This window comes from Talpa occidentalis, unplaced genomic scaffold (assembly GCF_014898055.3).
Source record: "Talpa occidentalis isolate TD23 unplaced genomic scaffold, MPIMG_talOcc4v2.1 talOcc4.4, whole genome shotgun sequence".
NCBI lineage: Eukaryota > Metazoa > Chordata > Mammalia > Eulipotyphla > Talpidae > Talpa > Talpa occidentalis.
Window position 1 is genome coordinate 43,335,568 of NW_023604295.1, and position 23,302 is coordinate 43,358,869.

The 23,302-nt window shown below is 42.2% G+C and overlaps 1 protein-coding gene across 1 annotated transcript in view; it reads right to left on the minus strand.

The window, feature by feature from the left end:
- LOC119257450 (kalirin) overlaps nucleotides 1–23,302 on the minus strand; it is a 476,694-nt gene that overhangs the window by 329,413 nt on the left and 123,979 nt on the right. The gene's annotated exons all lie outside the window — the stretch shown is intronic.

Genomic DNA, 23,302 nt, shown 5'->3' on the forward strand with positions numbered 1-23,302 from the left:
AAAGAGCAAAATGAGTCTCCATTATGATTGGTATTATGAACAACAACATAACAATACATTTCAGAGGGAGTGCACCTCATCTTCACTCAGAATCCTTCACCTGCTCAAGTTGTCTTTAAAACATCTGATATGGGGCCTCCCCGGTGGCAACAAAGGGTTAAGCACAGCACTATGAAGCTATCCAAAGCCTCTGCAGCAGTTCAATCCCTGGCCAGCCAGGGAGCTACCCACATGGAGCAGCAGACCTCTCCTGACTCACCTGCTGCTCCCCTTGGCAGTGTATTTCAGTCTGCCTGTACTGTTCCCCACTCTGTCTCTGGTGAATCCTCTCATCCCCTGCACCTCTGGCCTGTACCCCAGTTCTTGCATGCATAAATAAATATTAAAAAAATAAAAATAAAATAAACATCTTATATCTAAGCAATGACTCTGAGAAGGACCCTACCTGCAGCCTGTCTCCATCAGAGAGGGACAACCTCTTATGGGCCAGGAATTAAATCGGGGACACTTGGACACTCGAGCATGCCACACAAACTGGGAGAAGACCACAAACATAGTGCAGACATCACTATGGGGCAACTGCATTATGGGCTCTCAGTTAAAACCAGTGGAGCATGAAAAACACCCTCTTTCCCATTTATTTCCATTATTTCAGAGTGGACAACTGAAGAAAGAGTTCTAGGCTCCGAGGACAAAGCTGGCAATGCAAGGAAGATGTCCCTGGTTTCCTCTTCATCTCTGTGGAGCTCTGCCTCCTCCTAAGGCAAAGGAGCACTTTGACAAGAGACCAAAACAATTATAGGACTGCATTAGAGAGCAGGTGAGTTTGATGCAAGTGTCTGAAATTAGATTTCTGGTAGGCAGGCAGGCCTTGCAGGCTTCAGCAGCTGTCCTTTTGTGCAGAAGCAAGGACAAACCACCCCAGGCTAGCTGCTAAACTTGGCTCCTCATTGTTATCCAAACAATAGAATCCAGAGGTAGGTAAGAATGGAGACAAAGACAGTAGTTTTTATGGAGTCAATTCATTACCCAGGATTATGCATCTAGCAGAGGTGATTTATTAAAGGCTCTGGATTTCAGTTTCTCCTTCATGGCAGGTTGGACAAGACTGGTGGCTCTATAAGACCCTGGAGGAGGAGGAGGAAGAGGAAAAGATTTGTTCCATCCTCCCACCCTAATCACAGAGGGAAGCCTCAGGAGGAGGTAGTGGAAATGTCAACATGCTCTATCATGATTTAGAAAGTAAGGGCCTGATCCCCAGGAATTCTTTCCAACCCCCCACTGACAAAATCCTTCTCACATGCACATCAATTTTATTCTTACAAAGAAGGAACTGGCAGCTTGTGGGTTACAGTAGGCAGCATCTCAAGGAGTGTGTCACATAGGAGGTCTTGAGTAAGGTGAATGACTCTTAGGGGAAGAATGCCCTGTGATTTTTTTTTTAAATCTTCTGTTGGTAAGGAGAGAGGTTAAATAATGTGGGGAGCTATGGTAAAATTTCGTTCACACCATCTGAGTGTCTGTCTACGGCTTCTGTAAAATCTTAACCACCTTACTATTACTAATAGTTCTTTTCCCCATGTGTCCTCTGGTATTAATGAACCAATTCCACAAAGGATTCTGGGGTCCACAGACACTTGTATCAGTCTGAATATCTGCAGCAACCACATACATACTCACTTGTCATTCCCCCCAACCTACCTGCTTTCTCTGGCACTTAGATCTACCAGCTCAGGGACCTCACACATGTCTTTAGTAAACATACTCTCCCCAGTATACAACCCTCTTCCCACAGAGCTAAGGGTCCACCCAAAAAGGCAGGGCCAGACTGAAGTCGGAAAGCCACACTGTCCCACAGACTCTGGCAGTACCAGCCGTACAAGGAACACAGAGGGAAGGCTCAGCACTCTTTGAATTCAGCTTCACCAGGAAATACAACTCCAAACTCAGTCAGACACTAACTCCTCCTGTCCTTGTCGGGCAGGTCACTTGTGCTTTCAGTAAGATGGAGATGAAATTTTGTTTACAGGTGAGTTGTCACCTGTAGCAAGTGATTGCATGAAGATTATTTACCAGAGGAAAGCTGTAATCCTAGTGGGAGAAAATAAAGTTGTAACTCTTTTAAATACTGCATTGTACTCCATGGAGTAGGTAGTGCTATCATTACCACCGAGAAACTGGAGCCCAGTGAGGCTCCTAACTTGCCTAACATCACAGCCAGTAAGGAGGACAAAGCCAGCGCCAGCCCCAGCGATGCCTGACTCCACAGCCCCTTAAGTGTACCCACCTTTCCTGGAGCTCCATCCATCTCCCTTCAGCCTACCTGCATCCTGCCCATAGTTGACTCACTATTCAGATGGCATCACCGGAAGAGACTTTTAGGAACCAAGTCTATTCATATTTGTCTCTCCCTCCTTTGCTCTTTTAGTATGCAGACAGTCTGAAGACTCCACCTAGCAGCTGATTTTTTTTTTAATCTTCTATTGCTCCCTAATTGCTTCATTTGTGTCCTTGTGGCTTTCTAGTCAGTCCCTGCTCCTTGTGGTTTCTTCTCTGACTTCTCCCACTAAGCCACAGGCACTGCAAGCATTTAGTCGATGCCTATTGAGTAACTACAGATGAAAATCCTAGTTGGCATATTTTTAAAAGTTTTTGGAGTACAGAATTTCCAAAATCAGAATTCTCCTTAATTCTACCTTTTGATCCCTTTCATAAGTTAAAAGTAGAACTTATGAAGAGTTCTAAAGAAATAGGAAGTGTTTATGATAAAATGTCAAGCTAAAAGAGATAGAACACAAAAATAGAGATACTACGTGGGTTAATGTGTAAAATGCACTCAAATATTAGAGAAAAGATACTAAGAAAAATAAAAACTGGAAGGAAATATACCAAAGGTTAAAGAGGGGTTATCTCTGGCAGGTGGGACTATGAAAGATTGCTGTTTTTGCATTTGGTTTTCTGTCTTTCTTTTTGGAAATGTCAGAAATTGCACTTTAAGGAAATTCCAGAATGAACGTTAAATTGGATTCTATTTGTAGAGCAGTTAGTGGGTGTGAGCTTGGGAGCGGAGAGGTATATTCAGTTAAATTAAGAAAGCATATTTAAAAAAATATATATCATTCAGGGTCCAACCAGATAAACAAAACTCTCTCTAAGAATTAAAAATGGAAGTAATTCAGTGAAGGAAATTGGTTACCAAGTGATAGAAGAACTAAGAAGTAAAATAAGATGGAGAGGAAACAAAGAGCTTACCAGGAGCCAGGGTCATCCACAGAAACAAGAATCAAAAGAACTGACCTCATTTCCCTCTCACTGAAAATGAAATCAGAGGAGCGGGTAGATATTCCCACTTCTCTTTTTTCCAACCTTCCAGTCATTTGCCACTGCCTTCCATTAACCAAATTCAACCATGAGCCAACTTTAACAGAACCTGGAAAATGCAGTCCACAGGGGCTGGTGTCTTACAGATCACAGCAGGGTAGGAGAAGTTGGGGGATTTAGGATGGATCTGAAGGCAAAATGTCCTATGACCACTATGCAGGTGGTAAAAATTAGGTAAAATATCAAGTAGAGTCTAGGTTAGGTCAATAAAAATACAAGTACACATGATAAAAATTTTTCTGGAGGACACAAATGTATACATATATAATTAATTAAAGGCAAACAAAATTTCTAGTTTAACAGCCAACTCTCAGTATCAATGTTTCCCAGATGTTTCTGATGACAAAAGATCCCTGGGGTCATTAAGCACACAGAATCCCAGATCCCTTACCTATAGTCATAGATTTGGTCTGCCCAGACTTGGTGTGAATGATTGAAGATGGTGGCAAAGTATTTATTATCCTTCCATTAAGAGACAGAATCTATGTTGTTCTAGAACGATATGAACAGTGATTTTTATCTTTGCAAAGTAAAAAGTATTCACAGCTGCCCCAAGATTCCTGCTCTTTCAGCTCCTGGGCTTCCCACGAAAGCTTTGCCTATCCAAATGTCCTCTGCTCTGCTCTTTTCTTCCCCACCCATCCTTTTGACACCTTCCACTTTTGTTCAAAAGGAGATTCCTGATGTAAGTGTGATCTGACCTGGTTGTAATTAGTCTCATTCCCTATATTTCCTCCATGCCTATGCACAGAAAATGGGAAAATAATTGTGGACTAAAGTGGGGTAATTTAGGAAAGTACTTGTGAACTGTTAAGCACTGTTTAATAGTGTGTGTGTGTGCGTGCACATGTGCACTTGCTTGTATGTTGTTTTTTATACAACCTTGAAGAGAGAAGCACTTCTACCTCCTGTCTCTCAAATTTCCAGATTCCCTCGTCCATTCTAAAAGCATGGACTGATATTATATACAACATTAATACTTTCAGACTTGACACGTGTGGGTACTTGGTTTAGTCTCAGGGTACTCTCTACACCAAGGCAAACCTGTACATTCAGTCTTCTCTGAAGCATGTGCTATATAGTGAGAAAATTGAGACAGCCTCAATGTAATCAATACCTACTTACTGGGAGACCTTAGGTGTTAGATGTTGGGAGACAATTCACCATGGTCTCTTGTATTTCTGTATATCTTATAAGCAGAGGCCTTAATAACTTCGGAAAACAGAGAGACTGAGATGTAGAGAGTAGCTTTATTTGCTGAATAATGTAACAAAGACATTGTTTCCCTCTGGGACAAAGGCTGAGCATATTTGCTTGTAGTCCCTTAAAAATACTGGAGTTTCCTAAGGTCAGGATTCCTCTACTGTGATATAAGCCTACTGCATGCATAGCATCCAGCTAGAGCCCTTCTGCATTACCCCTATTGGGACATGGGGGTACAAGCTACCAGCACAAATATGCTAAAGTACACATGATCTGTTTTGCCATGAGTAAATCCTTTGTCTCTGACCAGGTGTCTTATGTCTTCTGCCAGAATACATGAAACTAGCCTACTAGAAGCTTGCAAGTCAGATTAAAATCTCAGACCCTTCACAGTTCTTGACAACAAGTGACATTACAAACTCCTCCCCTCCCAAACACCTGCTCCAACCTCTCATTCTCCCTGTCCAAGTACTTCCTTCTGCCATACTCTTGATTACAAAACCCACTGTCTGCTGACACAAAAGAAACTGAAGGTAAATGTAATTAAGTGACTAATTTGAGAGTTAGACACCAATTTTCTGTCAGAACTAGCCGTGCTGATGGGATAATGATACTAATGAAAACAGCTTTTTCTCTGAAGAGAAATCTTTTCAGAAATGTCTTTCTCCCTGCAGGGCTTTTCTCCACCACCCATGGCCCCTCTTGACTGTTTTCTTAATATCCTGAATGTCTACATCCTCCAAACCACTAACCCTATTGTAGAATCCAAATTTTCTAGGGAGCTGTAAAATATGCACATTCTTAGTCCACTCTAGACTTACTAAACCAGAGTCTCTGGAATCTGCATTTGAAACAAATGTCCCGATTCTCAGTAAAATTTGTTCTAAACACTGTGAGCTCAACCCTGGCTGCATATGAAAATTCACCTCCATTTCAGAAATTCTTGTTAATTTCTCTGGAGTGGGGCCGGGGCCTGGGTTTTTGGTTTGTTCATTTTAAAGCTTTCCCAGGAGAATCTGTTTGCTGTAAGGACTGAGGTCCTTCAGTCTAACTACTCTGTTGGGAATAGGAACCAGACTGGGTACTTTTCCCCAACAGTCTCTGCTCCAACATCCTAACCACCTTTCAACAAACTCATTTAGTTCTTCCCCCTTCAAATATAAATCTTAAGAAATTCCCCCATCTTGTCCTTGTAAATGTCTAATAATCACTTACAGTAGAAATTTACCCCCACGATGTAGACTTAATTGGCCCCCTCCTTTCTTTTACTCCACCTTGACACTCCAATTAATCCATTTATAGTTCATCTACCCATCAATCCCTGTATGTCTTATAAAAGATATCTTCAGAAACAACTGGGTTTCTCTTGGCTTATTACTCTGTCACTCATGGTCAATTCCTCATGCTTCCTCCTCTCTGTCCCCATCCTTCAGCACCTGAACCTTTAGAGAAACAGAAGCCAGGGTGAAGATACCTTTCTGTACCAAAGTTTTAGGAACTTTTGCTAATTAAGTGGGCTCTGAAGGGCTGCTGAAGATTCTTGCCTCTACCTTCCCACACATCCCTGTGTCTGGATGGGTGACCAAGGTGCCACAGACGTCTCTATTTAGATACTAAATTTAGTAGGTTTGACATGGAAGGCCTCCCTCCCTTACTCGCTTTTAAGGGGTATCACTTAACAGGAACTTACCTGGCTATCTCCAAGTATCGGATATTTACATTTTATGGAAGAGAGGATAGCAATACAGAGTTTCCATCACCCATCCTGAAAGCAAGAACTTGTCTTTAAAAACAACACAATCCACACATTCATTCCATACCCTAATTATGCCTTTCAGAAAGATGTCCCCAGGTAAGATCTGGACAGAACTGCCAAGTCATCAAGGCCCATCTATATAGTAAATCATTAGCCATTTTTTCCAGTCACATCCTCCACAGCTGCCATGCCCTCCCTCCCAGGAAAATAACTGTGTTCACTCTCTCTCCACAGTCACTTCTGTCAAAATTCTCACTCAGGAGAGATCTGATACACTTAGGCTTGAAACTCTGATAAATTCATGCCAAAAGAAAAATCTTACATCAAAAGAATAAGTTACTTTAATGGTTAAAAATTAGGCTACAGTTAGCTGGATGGAGATATTTTCTAAGGGAAAAGTAAGGGGGTTATTCCTAAGGAAAAGAAACAAATTTATTAATCCTAGCCCCTGCCTAATAAATGTAAAACAGTAATAAGTTATCAGAGAACTCAGCATTTCATTCAGTAAATACTTGTACCTACTTGCCACAGACTCTTGCCACAGGCACTGTATGGATTCAGTGATATGTGTATGCCTAGGTCTCTCCCTCTAGTTTACCACAAAAGGCAACAACACTTTGAGAAGATATTAAGATGTACAATGAGATACCACTGTACACCATTAGGATAGCTATTATTTAAAAGAGAGAGAGAAAATAACAAATGTTGGTGAGAATGTAGAGAAATTGAAATGCTTGTGCTTTTTTAGTGGGAATGTACAATGATACAGCATCTGAGAAAAACAGTATGGCTGCTCTTTTAAAAATTGAAAACACCATTATTGTATGATTCAGCAATTCTACTTCTGAGTACAAACCCATCAGACTTGAGAGCATAGTATGGTATGTCAGAGACATACCAATACATCCATGTTCATAGCAGCATTATTCGGGATAGCTAAGATATGAAAGCAACCCAAGTGTCCATCAACAGATTAATGAATAAGCAAAAGGTAAAATAAACATATTAGAATTTGACCCAAAAAGGAAGGAAATTCTGACATATACTACAGCATAGATGAATCTTGAGTACATTATACTAAATGAATATGTCAGTCACAAAAAGACAAAATATAATCTCACACGAGGTACCTGGAGTAGTCAAATTTTTTAAGACAGAAAGTAGAATGGTAGTTGCAGGGCATGAGATGAGGGAGATTAGGGAATTATTGTAAAATGGACATTTTTATGGAGCTACAGTTTTAAAAGATGAAGAGAATTCTAGAGATGTTCAACATTATGAATGTATTTCATGCCACTGAACTATGCATTTAAAAATTGCTAAGATGGTAAGTTTTGTTGTATGTATTTTATCACAATTGAAAAAATAATATATTTTATTCATCTACTAGACATGCTTAATTGCTTTTAAAATATTAACTCACTTAATCCTTACTCCAAATCTATTGAATTTGACACTGCTATTAGTTCCATTTTACAGCTGAGGAATAGAGGACACTGAGGTCTAGAATATAAGCAGCTACTCACGATGGTGACTATTTTCAAGAGAACAGGGTACCAAATACCGATGACTGGTGCAATCCTCAAGGGCAACCTTGTAGGAGCATTATTTTAATAGCATTGCTATTGCTCAGAGGAATCCTGTATCTTCTCTTCAGGAACTGCCTCTCAGCATGGTGTAAATATCACACTGAACATATCTTCTTTCTCTGATGAAATAACTATGGTAGATAAGCAGGGCCCTCAAGTCAGGTACCTCCATTCTAGGTGACAACTAGTATGATCCTTCTAACCTGGCTCACAAGATAGTTCATTTGGCTGAGAGGCAAACCCCACAGGTCTGTACCCAACTTCTGCTGAACATGCTCATGAACCAGGTCAAAATAAGTCCTCAGTTGACTTGAAAATGAAAGGCAGAGCCTCCCTGGTGGTGCAAGGGGTTATGCATAGCAGTATGAAGCAATCTGCAGCCTCTGTAGCACAAGTTCAATCCCCAGCCAGCCAGGGAGCAACCCACATGGAGCAGCAGACCTCTCCTGACTCAGCAGTGTATTTCAGTCAGTCTGCCTGTTCTGTTCCCCACTCTGTCTCTGGTGAATCCTCCCATACCATCCCCCCACCCCCACATCTCTGGCCTGTACCCCAGCTCTTGTATGCACAAATAAATAAATATTTTTTAAAAAGAAAGAAAATGAAAGGCAGAAGGACAGTGGGCAGCAGGGGGAAGAACTACCACCACCTGTATTTTGGGGCTGAGGTGCGGTGAACTGGAGTGGTATGTGACCCTAGGTTGCCTCGGTCTTCTTCAGATCCTCTTCTCTTCCATCCTCCCACTAATTCCTGGCTGCCATGTGAGTTTATGAGGCAGTTTCACAGAGCAAGGTAGAAGGAGGTTGGCACAGTCTCTGTACCAGATTTGCTTGGGCCAAGGGAGTCCAATGTTGAGACCCTGATCAGAGGAATAGAAAGGAATAAATACCTAAAAAACTACCAGTCACCAAGAACCAACGATAAACAGACTTCCAAGGTGTGCAGACCCTTAGCCTCCATTTACCCAAGGAGGGCAGACCCCTATCCTGATGAACAGGACCAGGTGCTCCCCCCTATTAGGAGCATTAATTAGATCTTTGAGAGTAATGAAAGTGACAGGGAGGGGAAGAAATGACATCCAAGTAGGTCTCTTTTCCAATAAAGAAGGGAGAGAAATTCAAGGATCCTAGAGAAAACAGGGCTGGGGCAGGGGAACCCAGTATGCACTTTGCCCTTAAGCACAGACAAGACCCTACAGCAGGGTTGGTTTCCTCTGAGGTCTCTCTCCTTGCTTGCAGATGCCCCCTCTTGCTGCCTCTTCACTTCTGCATGTGTGTGTCCCCTGCGTCACTCTGGGTGTCCTAATCTCTTCTTATGAGGATACCAGTTTTATAGGATTAGGGCCCACCCCACTGGCCTCAAATTTAATCACTTCTTTAAAAGCTCTGTCTCCAAATACAGTCACATTCTGCGGCACTGGAGCTTAGAGCTTCAAATGTGCATGAGGGAATGGGAAGCAGGGAGCACAATTCAGCCCATAACCTCCTATACATAAATACAAATATTCAATATTTAAAACTTTTCTACCCTTCTCCCTCTTCACTTCATTTTCTTTTTACATGTTTTATATTTAGTATGAAAAGTTTTAATGAAGAACAGCTGTGAAGACGCTATTTTGGTCAGAATGAATGAGCAGCACAAGGAACCCAAGCAGAAAGCATATCTTTCAGGATGAGTGGACAAGAGTGAGACAATAAGAGACACTGTATGGAACTAAATGGAATTTTTCCACCAGAGCCTTCCATCACCTGGGTCTTTTTCTTGGTTAATACTCCCTGCAGGCAGAATTTAAGATGATTACTGATGATCTCCATCTCTTCAAGCCCTCATGAAACCCTCTCACTGACTGCAGTGGCCTGCTGACTTGCTTCTCAACCAACATAATATGGTGAAGAGGATGAGATGTCACTTCTGTGATTAAGTTAAATAAGATTGTAACTGCTGTCTTGCAAGAGATCTCTCTCATTGGCTTTGTTGGTGAGGCCCACGGGGCAGGAACTGAGATCAGCCTCCAGCCAACAGTCAACTAGAAACAAGTCCTTAAGAACTGACAACAACCATGTAAGTCAGCTTGAAAGTGAGTCCTTCTCTGGTCAAGTTTTCACCTGAGACCGCAGCCCTGGATGACATCGTGATTGCAGCCTCACAATAAACTATGAGGTGGAAGAACCAGGAAGTATGTCTGGAATCCTGACCCACAGAAACTGTGAGATAATAAATGTGTGTTATTTTAAGCCACTACGTTTTGTACTGTACATAATTTGTTACATACACAGCAGTAGATAACTAATGCACTCTCCTAAAGTCCTTTCTCTAACTCCCATGTGTGTATCCACATATACATACAATGTGTATCCACATTTATATTTAATTCCCTTAGCATAGTTTCATCTTGAATATAATTTTTATCAGTTGATTTTTCCTATTGCAAAAGGATACCAGCACTATAAAGGCACTCCTGGAATGCTAATAGCCAATGTGGAAATATCCAAACAAGTTGGTATATTCTCATCTCTGGCCTGCCACAAGGTCATGCTACCCTCTTCATAAAACACCTGAATGCATACACTCTCCCACCTGCCTTGGTTTCCCTTTTCCACTTCCTCCTTTTTCGCATATCGGAGGAAAGATGCTGTGCCAGTCGCTCATAGGAACCACCTTCCACTGAATATATTTACTCAGCGTGGTCATAACCATGCTAGATCTCTGTCTCTTCTCTATATTTCCAAAATAATCCTTTCCAAATGACCTCAAGAAAAGATTTCTTCCTTCTTCCCCTCTATTTTCTCCTCCCTGCTTTGTTCTATTTTTATGCCAAAAATAATCCTAATCATGGCTGATAAGTATAAGTTCAGTGCCAGAGATTTACTCCTGCATCAGGGAAAAAGCAGAGCATGTATTTTGAAGTAAATCAGAACTAATAAAGAGCACAGAAACTCTAAAGTACTTGAAAATACCCTAAAATCAACATCAGAGCCTCTATAAAAGCTTCAACCACCCACCTCCTCATCTTCTAATTTAACTTAACCTGCTTTTGATCACAAGCAGCTTTCCAGAAAAAATGAAACAGGACTCCTAGCTGAGGTGTTTGTTATGCATACTAAAACAACGTTGTTTTATGCTTTCTTTTTTCAATGCAAATATATGGTGTATAGCATATTCTTTTGGGTCTAGTCTGGGAATGTTTACTCATATGCATAAATGTGTGGTTTTCCTGTTCCTTGAAGAAGATCACAAACCAGCTTCTGACACCTGATTTATTAATAGATTTTTAGATGTAACCCACTTGGTACACAGATACATGTAGACTGAGGATAGTGGTGTTCATTATAGGAAGTGGGATAAGAGAGAATGTGTAAATGTGACCAAGGGGGCCAAGCGTACCTGGGCAAAGGAGAACGGAGAGTGAAATGTGCCTTGTGTGAAAAGGGAATTGGGGAGGAGATGGAAAATGATGACAGTCTCCAACTTATGATAAAAGGCCCTGAGCTAGAGCTTCCTCCTTTTTATTGCACTAAATCCTCACATCAGACCTGTGAGGTATGATGTCATCTTCTCCTGTCAGTTTACAGATAAGGAAACTACTTTCAGAGAGTTGACATGACCTGCTAAAGGTCACACAGTATATAAGTGAGACCCAAGATTCCAACTTGGGTCTCTGAAAAGCCAGCAAGGACCTCCTTGCCATTTACCTATACATCCAATCCCTTCTTTTTTCTAGGTTAAAAACAAGGAGGGGGTGGAGTGTTCCACTTTTCTTGATGAAAGCAGGGGAAAGGAAATGCTAAAACACAAGCATAAACTGACACAGAAAGTCTGGAAACCAGAGGGTTTGTATTAAAACATACACACATAAACAAAACAGACATTTAAGGTAGAAGAGCTGGAGACACTATATAACTGCTTAGGGGCAACGGAAAGTGAAATCCAGGCAGCCCATCTAAAAGTTATTAAGGATACCCCTCCTAAAGCCAGGGCACCCCTTCTACGAGTGGTCACAGCCTCCCAAGGCAGGTGAGACATAGAGCATCCCTTAGAGACAGGACAAAGGCAAGGTCAGCAGCTGAGAGAGCCACAGCTATGAAACCAGAAAAGGCTGAACACCAGTTACTCCAGGCTCAAACTCACAGTCATCCTGATCAGCTTGTGTATATAGTTACGGTTAGGGGACAACTGAGGGAGGGAAGCTATAGTTTAATGAGGAAATTACAATGTATCTTGGCATTCTTTTCTTTACAATGTTCACTTTGAAAGAATTATCTTCATTTCATTGTTTGCTTAGTGTTATTTAAACATCACCCTTTTAATAAAGAGGCATATTGTAGGCTTGATACGAGGACTATAACAACTGCACTCTTCTTTTATCTCAGACAAGCACCTGGTCGTTACTGCTTGGACCTGCACATCCCAGTAGAGCCTGGATCTGCCTTTTGAAAGAGGCCCGACCTGGTGCTACTGCAAGAGGTCCAAAGTGCACTGTAGGAAACACTGGCTTGGCTCAAGCCAGTAAAATTTATCTACTGTTGAAAATACACTGAACAGGAGCTTAGGAAAGTTCCTAAGAAGACAAGAGAAAACTTCTAGGCTACTAAACACTAAATGTACCACCTTCAACTACCTCCAACCAACTCCTCACCACTTCACAATCATATTCTCACTGACTCCCTATGACCCCTTCCCAAGCTTCTGACTCATTTGGGGCTCTCACCTCCCTAATATTTCCAATTGGACTACAGCTTTTGGTCAAGGTTACCTGGATATTCTTGCGTTTATAGTGCTGCGGGGAGCCAATAAAAGGCCTGCCTTGACACTGCCAATGAAGGGCTTTGTCCTGAGTGCACAGGAGGCAGCTGGCCTTCCCTTAGAGAAGCCACCACAAAGCTCTCCATCCGCACAAAGCAGAGCCCTGCACTCCCAGATCCCAAGGAGAGGAAGGGAAAGCAAACAAAAGAAGCCAATTAGTGAACCTGTACCAGGTTTTCTATGGTGTCCACCCAAGCATTCTGTCCACCTCTAACAAGACAGCAACTACCTCCGCCCCTTCCTCGGAAAGGTCAGAAGATCTTTTCTAAGTGCTCTGAGTCCTTGGGACCCAAAGGGTCCCAAAAGGCTGACAGGAAATCAATCTGCTGTCTCCTTTGCTTTCTGAATACTGTGGATGCCCATCAGGTAGGAAGTTGAATCAGATGATCTCCAAGATCACTCCTAACACCAACATTCTGTAATTCCTTTCAGATACAAGGATGCCTTTTTGGCATGAGGCAAGAGAAAAGAGACATAAAGTCAAAAAACATAGTTACCTCCCAAATTCCCCTGAAAGTAGAAATGCGCACACAAGATGACAGAGCTGACAGTGGAGAATGATTTGGCATCAAGACTCCCGGCCTTGCACATTCTCTCCCTTCAGCATCAGGCCAGCCGCCGCTGGCTGGACAATGCACGCCCTGACTGGCGGCACTGGCAGCTGCTGGAATCTCCTAAGGGTATTTGGTTCTAGCTAATATCGGAAATTCTCAAAATCCTGAGCACACACCAGTCAGATGAAAACAGGGGCCGTGACCACAGTCGGATAGCAAAGACTGCTCAGGATTTTACAAATCATTGTAAATGGATAATGTAATGCAGGTCTCATCTACAAAAAATAGCTCAGTAATAAAACATGAACAGCTCACTGAATACTCTTGGGAGGTTTCCTCAGGATGGATTCCCTAGTAACTCCAATCACCCCACAATATCTCCTGGTGGTCTTGAGATGATCCCCAGGTTAAGTCACTGTTCCAGGAAGCAAACATCCACAGATATTTTCTGTTTTAGGCAGATCAATACAGACAAGCTAGAAAGGATGGATGGAGAACAGAAAGGCTGGTCAGGAGGTTTTTAAAGGCATCTAGGCATGATATAAAAAGGTGGGAGAGGTGGAAATGGAGGAGTATAGATAAGAGATTATAAAGGATTAGTGGATCTGAAGACTAAGATGAGGCAGCCATGAGGGAGAAAATCATGAAAAACCCAAGACTTTAAGTCTTGAGAAAGAGTGATAGTTCAACTTAAGAATGTGAGTTTTATTTTAGACATTTGAACATGGTATGTACAGAGAGTCACAGAGCAGAGAGCTAGAGAAGAAGCCCATAATCTAAAAGATATGAGCAGATGGCCACACCTAAGCTGGCCCGGGAGCACACCCAGATGCTCTGTGTCCTGTACACTGCACTGGACACTCAGTATCTTCCATTCTTAATACTCTGCAAGCATCTGGGATGCAGAGAATTCAGCATGTTGTTATTCCACATGTCTCGCCATACACAGCACAAGAACACAGGGAGCAGCACTAGAGCCTCCTCTAACCACACACACAGGTTGGGCTGTGCCTGCCAACTTCAGGGCCCTACAAATTTTCTCACCCTTCATATTAGTTTCTATAACATTATAAGTCAAGCTGGCCCAGGTCTATGGGGCATTGGTTCAGCTACCAATGCCGGTCCAGCTAACCCTTCTTTTAGGAAAACAATACAAAGTCCAGACACAAACTCACCAGGCAAAAAGAGAAGCCTGTCTATGGTTTAAGTCTGCTACTGTTTTCTCAATTCTGAAGGTGATGACTAACTCATAGAACCTAATCTCTCCTCCAAATGCCTTCCCCTGTCAAGGATTATGAGTCGAGACCAAGAAAGGAAGAAGAGCTCTGACAAGGGAAGTCAAAAATCTCTAAGCTCCATAGTCTTATAGGGTGATTTCCTAGCTGCAAATCCTCCCACCTGCAGTTGAGGCCACACCCACAGGTGGCCAATGCCCACCTCTGGTTCCTAACCAGGAAGCATTCCTTTCTCTCCCTGAACCCTGGGTACAAAGCCCATTATCTACCTTTCATTCTCACCCCTTTACTGGGAATTGCAGGGCTCACACCACTCTTTTTAGGGACCTGGTGAGGGCTAAGTAAATAAATCAACAGCTAGGTATTGATACATTCTGCAAACAAACAGTTGCATTCAACTTTCAGAGTTCCATCACTTAGGAACATATTTAAGGTAAAGTCTATCTCCTTCCCTTTTGTCTAATGCAGGAGCCAGCAAAGATGGTTAGGGGTCAAGAACACCTAAGAAAAACACACACCTCCATTCACCAGAGGATACCACACAGCTCCACATCATAGGGATGGGGTTTTGGGGTGGCTCACCCCACCCCTTCTTCATGTGATCAGGAAGCAAAAGAAGAGAGCTCGAACTCTGAGACAAACCTCAGCAACAATGTCCTTTATTCATGCTTGAGACTGCCCCCGGAGCACACCCACTGGAATTCTCCAGCACACCTCCTCTCCTTCTTATAGGAACGCTCTCCTCTGGAGACGCTGTTTACTGGGGGCTTAGGCAGGTCATGCCTGCTCTGTGGGGAGAGGGAGTTGGCAGAGACTCAGCACCAGGTCACATGTGTACGGGCCCCCAGGGAGTCCTGCACTTGTGCCCTTCTCCAGGGAGACAGCTGTAATTCTGGATTTCTAGGCATTTTACCCAAGGGCCTGACATGCTGAGGATAGAAGAGGGGCCCAGCTGGCTCTAAGAAAGGAGCCTGTCATGGGAGTTTCTGGTAGAGGGGCCTACGAGAGACAACCTAAACCTGAGGGGAGCCTGAGAAGCAAGCAAACCTGGTGGCTAAAATGGACAAATGCTATATTTTTTAAAGTCCCCACCTTATTGGGGGTTGCAACTGTATGGGGAATATAAAAATAAAATTAAAATTAAAAAAACAAATAAAATAAAATAAAATTATAGTGCATTATAATGATTAAAAAATTAATTAATTAAAAAAAATAAAGTTCCCACCTTACTGCTACAGAAAGTCTGCTGGAAAATCAGGAATTCCTTGGCAATGATGAAAGTTGGGGCACTTTGCACTTCACAGTATCAATAACAAACTTTACATATTTTCTTCCCAAGTTCCTGGAGAAAAGGCATCTTTGCCTAGCTGGGGAGTTCTGACGCTTTGCCCTATTCTCTCCAGTTGGTCTCAAGACTTGGCTATTCAGAACAACGAGAAACGGTGGCCTCTTCCCGCCAATTCTCCTTCCCCCCATTTATCGCTAGGCAGAGAGGCTAAGGGAAAGACAAATGAAGTAGAGGAAACGTCAATGCAATAGTTTGTTGAACCCTACATTTCCCTCATCTTCCCCCTCAAACCTTCAAATAACTTCAGCACTATTTACACAAGGGAGGTTCCTCCTCAAAGTCACAGAAGAGTTAGCAGCCTCTCCCAGTTCTTTCTGCTCTTTATCCACCACATTCCCTTCCAGTCTTTGTCACCCATGTCAATAATGTAAACATAGGTCACTCCTTAGGCTCTGGTCTCACAACCTTTCTCTTTTTTTATTTACTTTTCTTCTTTTTAAATAATTTTTAATTTATATAGTTTACATCATCGTGTATTCCATGTAAAATTCCCACCCACCAGTTCACCCATGAACCATCACCATAGTCCCTTGTGCTCTTCTCTCCCGTTGTTTTTTTTTTTTTAATTTTTTTTATTTTCTACATCATTGTTCTTTTTATTTATTTAATATATTTTTTACATCATTTTTCATTTTTGCACAATGTTTGCATTATCATCTTGGTTATAGTCCCCATACAATTCCCACCTCCCTTGTTTTGACCCTACTCCCTTCTCCCCTCGCCTGATCCCTGTCTTCCTTAGCTGTCACCTCAGGGGGCGGCAGTATAGGAAGCAGCATGGAATGAGAGAAAGATTCAAAGTCTAAGTGAGAGAGGCCTAGAGGGGCTTACACCTAAAAAAGTGCAGACCTAATCTATGGACAGTCTCATATTTATTTAGAACCAGATTCAGAGAAGATGGTCAAGTACATGGAGGAATGTACATGCGTGGGGTGTGTTAGCAGGGATGTGTTATTGGGAATGCGTTATCATCTGCTGCAAGCTAGGGTGGAGTGACCAGGGGCTACTGCTTGGGGGGCTCCATAGTTCCTGCTAATCAAAGCATGCTATCTCTAATCCCTATTCTTACCTAACTTTTGCCTAATCTTTACAAACAAGGGATTCTACATGATCTCACTAATCTGACCATAATGCCTGCATGTTCTTTTCAGCAGATACTGGTTTTCCAGTATGTTCCTCATACCCAGACTTCTACCCCAGTGAGAGGCACCCTGACTGGCTCTACATTTTAGCTTAACCAGCAGGAACTCTGGGCACCAAGACAACAGCCCTGATAACAAGGAGGGCTGGGAATTCCACATTCATCAAATTTATTTTAGCCATTATAAAAGAAATATATATTCATCACAGAGATTTTGAAAAATAGACATAGGAAATAAAATGACCTAATGTCTTTCAACCCATCCCTCCCACACACACATACATATTAACTATAATTATGTTTGTGCATCTCCTTGTAACCCACTTGCTTTGCATTTTTCCTTTTCCCATCTGGATCAGACAGCCTGGTTCTCCAGTTCTGTCATTTACCAGTTGTTAGACTTTGGGCAAGTTATTTACTTAATCTCCAGAAGACCAATTTCCTGGCTAGAATTCAATGAGGGTGGAAGCTGATTGTGGTCACTCTGCTATTTCCTACCACATCTGTTTTCCAATAAACTTTTCCATTGAGATCAATGATCGGATCAGTCGATAAGGAAATAGGATTTGATTTATAAAAATTCACAACACACAACTTTTTTGAAAGGCATCCATCATATCCAATGAGGTAGGTCATTGAAAGTGTGGTACAATCTTACTCCATCACTTTCTGTGGAAGGCACAGCCCCAGCAAGCAGAGAGCAGAGATGTGTGATGTTGCAACAAGGATGGATGAGAACCACAAAGCTGTCACTTACACCGTGCAACACCATGTTCTATGAACTCTGTGAGATTCTTAGCAGACTTTTTTTCCTCCTGTTTTCAAACTTGTAAAACAAAATTCTGATCCCATTCTGCAAATAAAAGCCAAATTCAGAGAGCTTCAAAGGTTTGTCTATGACCTCAGATCTACAAGGCCAAAGAACCAGCTCTTCTGCATCCAAATCCTACACCATTGTCCCAAACAGTAACCTGATTTCCTCTGCATCATTTCAAGCTGGTTCATAAGAATTTCTTGCTGTCTGGAACAGACTTTCTGGCTGTTTTTCTTAAACTTCCCCTTCTGACCTTTCTACTAGATGGGCACATCCTGACCTTCCCTGCTGTGAGGGGAAGGTCAATATGAACAATATGACCTGTTTATATGAATAAAACAAATGACCTGTTTATACTCATGACCTTTTGGTCAGGGTGCCAAAGTAAGGTGAAGGAACATGGGGTTGGAGGTGGGATCAGCTCGATTCAGAAGCTGTGAATGAGGAGCTTGAGCTCATTCTGCCCTTAGCAAGGATTCTAATTGTTTCTGGAACATCATTAGCCATTGTCCAATGAATGGTACCTGACATCAGCCATACAAAATAGGTATACCTATATAAGCATCAGGAAAAATAAGATTCAGAGAAGTCAAGTAACCTACTCAAAGTCACATAGCCAGTAAGTGCTAAACTTGAACTGACTGAGCCCAGGACTATCCAAATCCAGATTTTTCCAATCCACCCAAACTGTCTTGCTTGTTAGTGTACAGAAATGTATGGGGGAAGCACAGGGCTTGCCAAAGGGAGAGGGTTAGGACATCCACCAAAACCATTCCCAGAACTCCCAGGAAGATGCTTTTATTCAGGACTCTAATGGCAATTGCTTGCAGTTATTAAACCACCTGTCTGGGAATCCAAATTCAAATATGATCTCCACAGGCAGAAATTCCTCAGGAAGTATGCAGTTCAAACTTAAGAGAGGATCAGAAAACAGAAGTCCTTCTTTGGTAGACTATTTACAAAGCCGCCCATATCAGGCCCTCCCATCCATTGCAACATGACTGCCTCTTCTTCTATAAAGAGGTGGGGTTCTATCTTCCTACCCCCAGAATCTGGGCTAATCTGAGATTTGCTTTGACTGGCACAAAAGATATTGTGACCTAAACCTCGACTCCAAGAGGCTTTGAAGCTTCTTTCATCCTCTTGGAATGCTTCTGCCATCATGTAAAGAAACTCAGTCTAGTCTTCTGGTGGACAGAATGCCACAAGATGAACCAAAAAAAGGCACCCAGATGACAGCTAGCACCAATGGTGAGATGCAAGAGAGACTCCATCATGGACCATCCAGCCCCAGTCAAGCTGTCAGCTACATGAGTAACCCCAGGTGAGACCAGCAGAACCACCCAGCACATCCCAATGCAAAAGGCTGACCCCTAACTGCAAATAAGTAACGTTTTATATGTCCTAAAAGTATATTGAAACCCACTATATTCATTTCCTAGAACTGTTACAATAAATGACCACAAACTAGATGTTAAAATAACAGAAATTTATTCCTCCACAGTTCAGGTCAGAAGTGCAAAATCAAGGATGGAGTATTCTGTGACACAGCAATAGATAACTGATAGGCCTTCCCTCTACCTCTGTGAACACCCCCCACTGACTCCTCTCAGCATTGCCTACACACCTATTCAGTGAGGAATATTAGGATTCTAGGCAGGCCCTGCTTAATTCTTCTCTAAGCCATTTCTTACCCATAATCACTTTCTTTCTGTGTATATTTAGATAGTTTAGCCTACACACCCAGCACTGTTCTGGCATGCATATGGTATTGATAAATACGTAAACTGATGACTCTGCCACAGAAAAAACTCACAGTATTGCAGGTGTCGATAAAGCAAGGCCCCAAATAGTAGCAACACAAAGCAGAAGGTGTGCAGTTGAACTGGACACCACATCACATGACTGGAGGGCAGAAGTGTGAATAAACAGGCAACATGGAAAGAGGAGATTGGGGCCTGATTTCCCAAATCACCTTACAGAGGATTACTCCAATGCACAGATTCATCACCTCTGATTGCAGTAAGAGACATAAAAAATGTGGGAACTGAAAAATATTACAAAGTACGTTTCAGGCAAGGCAGTTAATGTGGCTCATGCCCTGAGACTCTGCAGACCCCAAGAAATCCCAAGACTGGAGCCAGACAACACATACAGTTTTGACTGTGCAAAGAAGAACTGAGCACAAAGGTTTCACAAGGCCCCATAAAAATGGGAGAGGTTTAAAGACTGCTTTTATTGATGTACAACATCTCTGTTTGTACCCAGGAGGAAAATGTCTTCTCTTATATATCAAGCTGTTGGTCATTGTCAACAACTCCTTGTTGCCTTCTAAAAGGCAAAATATCTTCTAAAATATCTTAACCTGATATTTGGGGGTTCTTCAGATCTAGAGATAAGTCAGATCTGGAATTCTAATCCCAGCATGGTCACTTATGCGCCAGCTGCGCATGGCCCTGGGTAGGATACTTCACATCTCTAAGCCTTAGTTTTTAATCTGTCAAACTGAAATTTTACATGCCTAGCTCACAGAGATGCTAGAAAAAGTTAAATGACACAAAAAAAGTGCCCTGTAAATCACTGGCACACAGTAGATGTTGACAAAATGTAAAATTCCTTCTCAATGGCTCAACATTCTCCATCACACTGTGAGAAGAAAGATTTCTTCAGAGAACAGTTTGTGAAGTGCCAGGGAGGAAATAAAGGTTCCTTGGGATAAAGGCATGTCTTGAAGCTTCATGTGGTTGGTAAGGAAACAGAGTGATGGACTAGATATCTGGGTCACTTGCTTTTTTTTCGCTTTTTACTGCATGTCCCAAGTACATCTACACAGCAATTGAGCAGCTAAGGCTTTGCCAAGATATTTTCCAAGGAAATAACTGAAATGCTCTTGGTTGAGTTTTAACCAAGTCAGCTCTCCTCTCAGCCTTATACTTCACACCCATCCACTGGCATTTGCCTCTTGTACTTAGAATATTGGTATTACATTAGGACTGTTTTCACCTCTTTAATTTCTTGAGTGAAAAAAAAAGCCCTCTCTAATCCTAATTTCCATAGTTCCACTCTCAGCAAGGCATGACTCCCACATCCATGCCAACTAAGAGTTCCAGAAAGACTCACAACCCACCTTTTTCCTGGCCTGCTACTCCCCTACTGACAGGAAAATCAGTCCACTGACACAACTCCTTCCTTAGCTCTCTCTCACACAAGTATACACTCATAGTCTAGAGTAAAATGGGAAACCAAACTAACAGAACTAAATCTCCATCAGAAAACAATCAATACCATTGATTGAACCAGCATTTTACTGAATGTGAGGTGCCAGGGAGCCTCCTCCCCCCCTAAAAGTACATACACTGCCCTCCCATCAATTCCTGGATTCCGTTGCATGCACAGTTGTAGACTGTCCACAAGTATCAACCCTGTCCAGTTTAACTAGAGTCAAAGTTGAAGAGGAGCTACAGAGGCTAAAATGTCAGATTGGCTCAAGATTGAAGACAAATAGGCTCATTCAAACCTAACTGGTAGGTATGACCTCCCTGACCCAGCAAGCCAAACTATCCTCTAATCCTGCCCTATCATTCAATCATCTCGGAGAGTCAGCATGCTTAGTAAAGTAGTGTGGTTCCCAATCTCTAAGCAAGGACTTCTTATAGTCGTTGCATCACTCCCACCCAAATCACAACATTGACCCTCATAATGGAAAAGAAAATAATCTGTTGACTCAATGTTCCAAGCCTCCCTCTTGGTCCTTTACACACATGCCCATCATTCATCCCTACAACATCCTGTGAATAAGGCATTATTATTTCCATTTTACATATGAGTAAATTGGGGCTAATAGAGTCCAAGATAAAACAGTCAATAAATAGGTTTTGAATCAAGATTCATGTAGCTCAAAGCTCATGACTTTCTACCTAAGAGTCAACATTTAGAGTTGTACTCTCTTGGATTGCCTTTGCTTGGGTGTCTGTCAATCCAACCTTAGTCACTGGTTTCCTACAGCTCCCAGCATAGTGTCATGTGCTTAGGGATAGTGTTGACAATAATGACAAGTAGGGTCGTTTTCCAAATCATCCCTAGATCTAACCCATACCAAGGGCATGTGTATGTAGTTATGAGATTCACCAGAAGTAGTGCCTTTTTCTGTAGTTAACCTACTGTGTCATCTTTAAGACCATGATGAAAAGACATAAGAGAAAGCAGAGGAAAAGTCAGACTTTTTAAATGCAGGAGACATGCAAAGAAGGTCGACAAAGAGTCACCTTTTCTATGAGCTCACTCTTCACCTGGGAAAGGTGGTAGCACCACTAAGTCTCTCTCTCCCTAAGGAACTTCCCCTAGTTTTCTGAGCTGGCAGAGCCTATGCTTTAAGGGGCACTTGATGCCTCTCACTGCTGCTCTGTGAGCTCCCTTAAGCTAAGGCAAACATAATTCCCCCTAGCAGAGCCAGTTCTCCATGCATTTCCCTGAACTCTCCCATATTCTTTTTAACTCAGGTTGCCAGAGTTTAGACAAGGTAGAAAACCAGTTGCCAATGGCAACCAAGCCCCACTACTTCAAATGCAACTTCACTTTGACTGACTCAGAAGGATGGAAGCCAAGGAGGGGCCACGACCAATTTTCCTGTGTCTAATACATTCACTTAACAATCATCATGCTTTATACTCATGTAACTCTTCAACTATTCTAAGGGCTTTCCAGTATCATCTCACCATCTCTTAATCCTGGTGGAATTCTTGAGGTGAATGACAATGTCCTTAGGCAGAGAGAAACTCCCTGCAGTTGTTTTATCCCTTTACACCAGTCTCTATGCCATTAGAAAATAAACACTTTCAGCAGAAGAAAAGCAAGAATATGATCTTCCCAATACAAAGCCACAGAGAGAGATGGATGGGGCCTTTACATCTAACTACACACCTCTCATTTCTAGCAGGGGTGCTTCATAAAACCAACCCTGTCTAACAGAACTTTCTGTGGTGATAGAACTGCACATATCTGCTCTAATACTGCTTCCACATGTGTTTATTGATCGCTTGCAACATAGCTAATGCAACTGAGAAACTGAATTTTTAATCTTAATTGTAATAGTCACATGTGGCTAGTGGCTACTCTATAGGACAATGCATCCCAACCAGACCTCACTGCAATGGTAATTTACTACCCCAATTTGCTATAGGGTATCCCACAGAGCAAAGAGCACCGTGTACTTTTACACCAAAGATACCTAGCATATGTGCCAAAGGAAAACATGAAAAAGGCTAATGGCTGCCTTTTGCCTATGGTTTCGATGATGATTATTTCAATAACAAAACACAAACTTTTAACAGAGTGAGAAAGCTGCAAACAGAGGAGGCATTAGCGACCACCTAGCTCAGATGGGAAAGCCCACACCTTTTTCCTCAGATAACACCTGACAGATTCCATTTTTTCTAGGGAATTCAGTGCTGTTCCACACTTGCTCTCAAAGACTCTGAC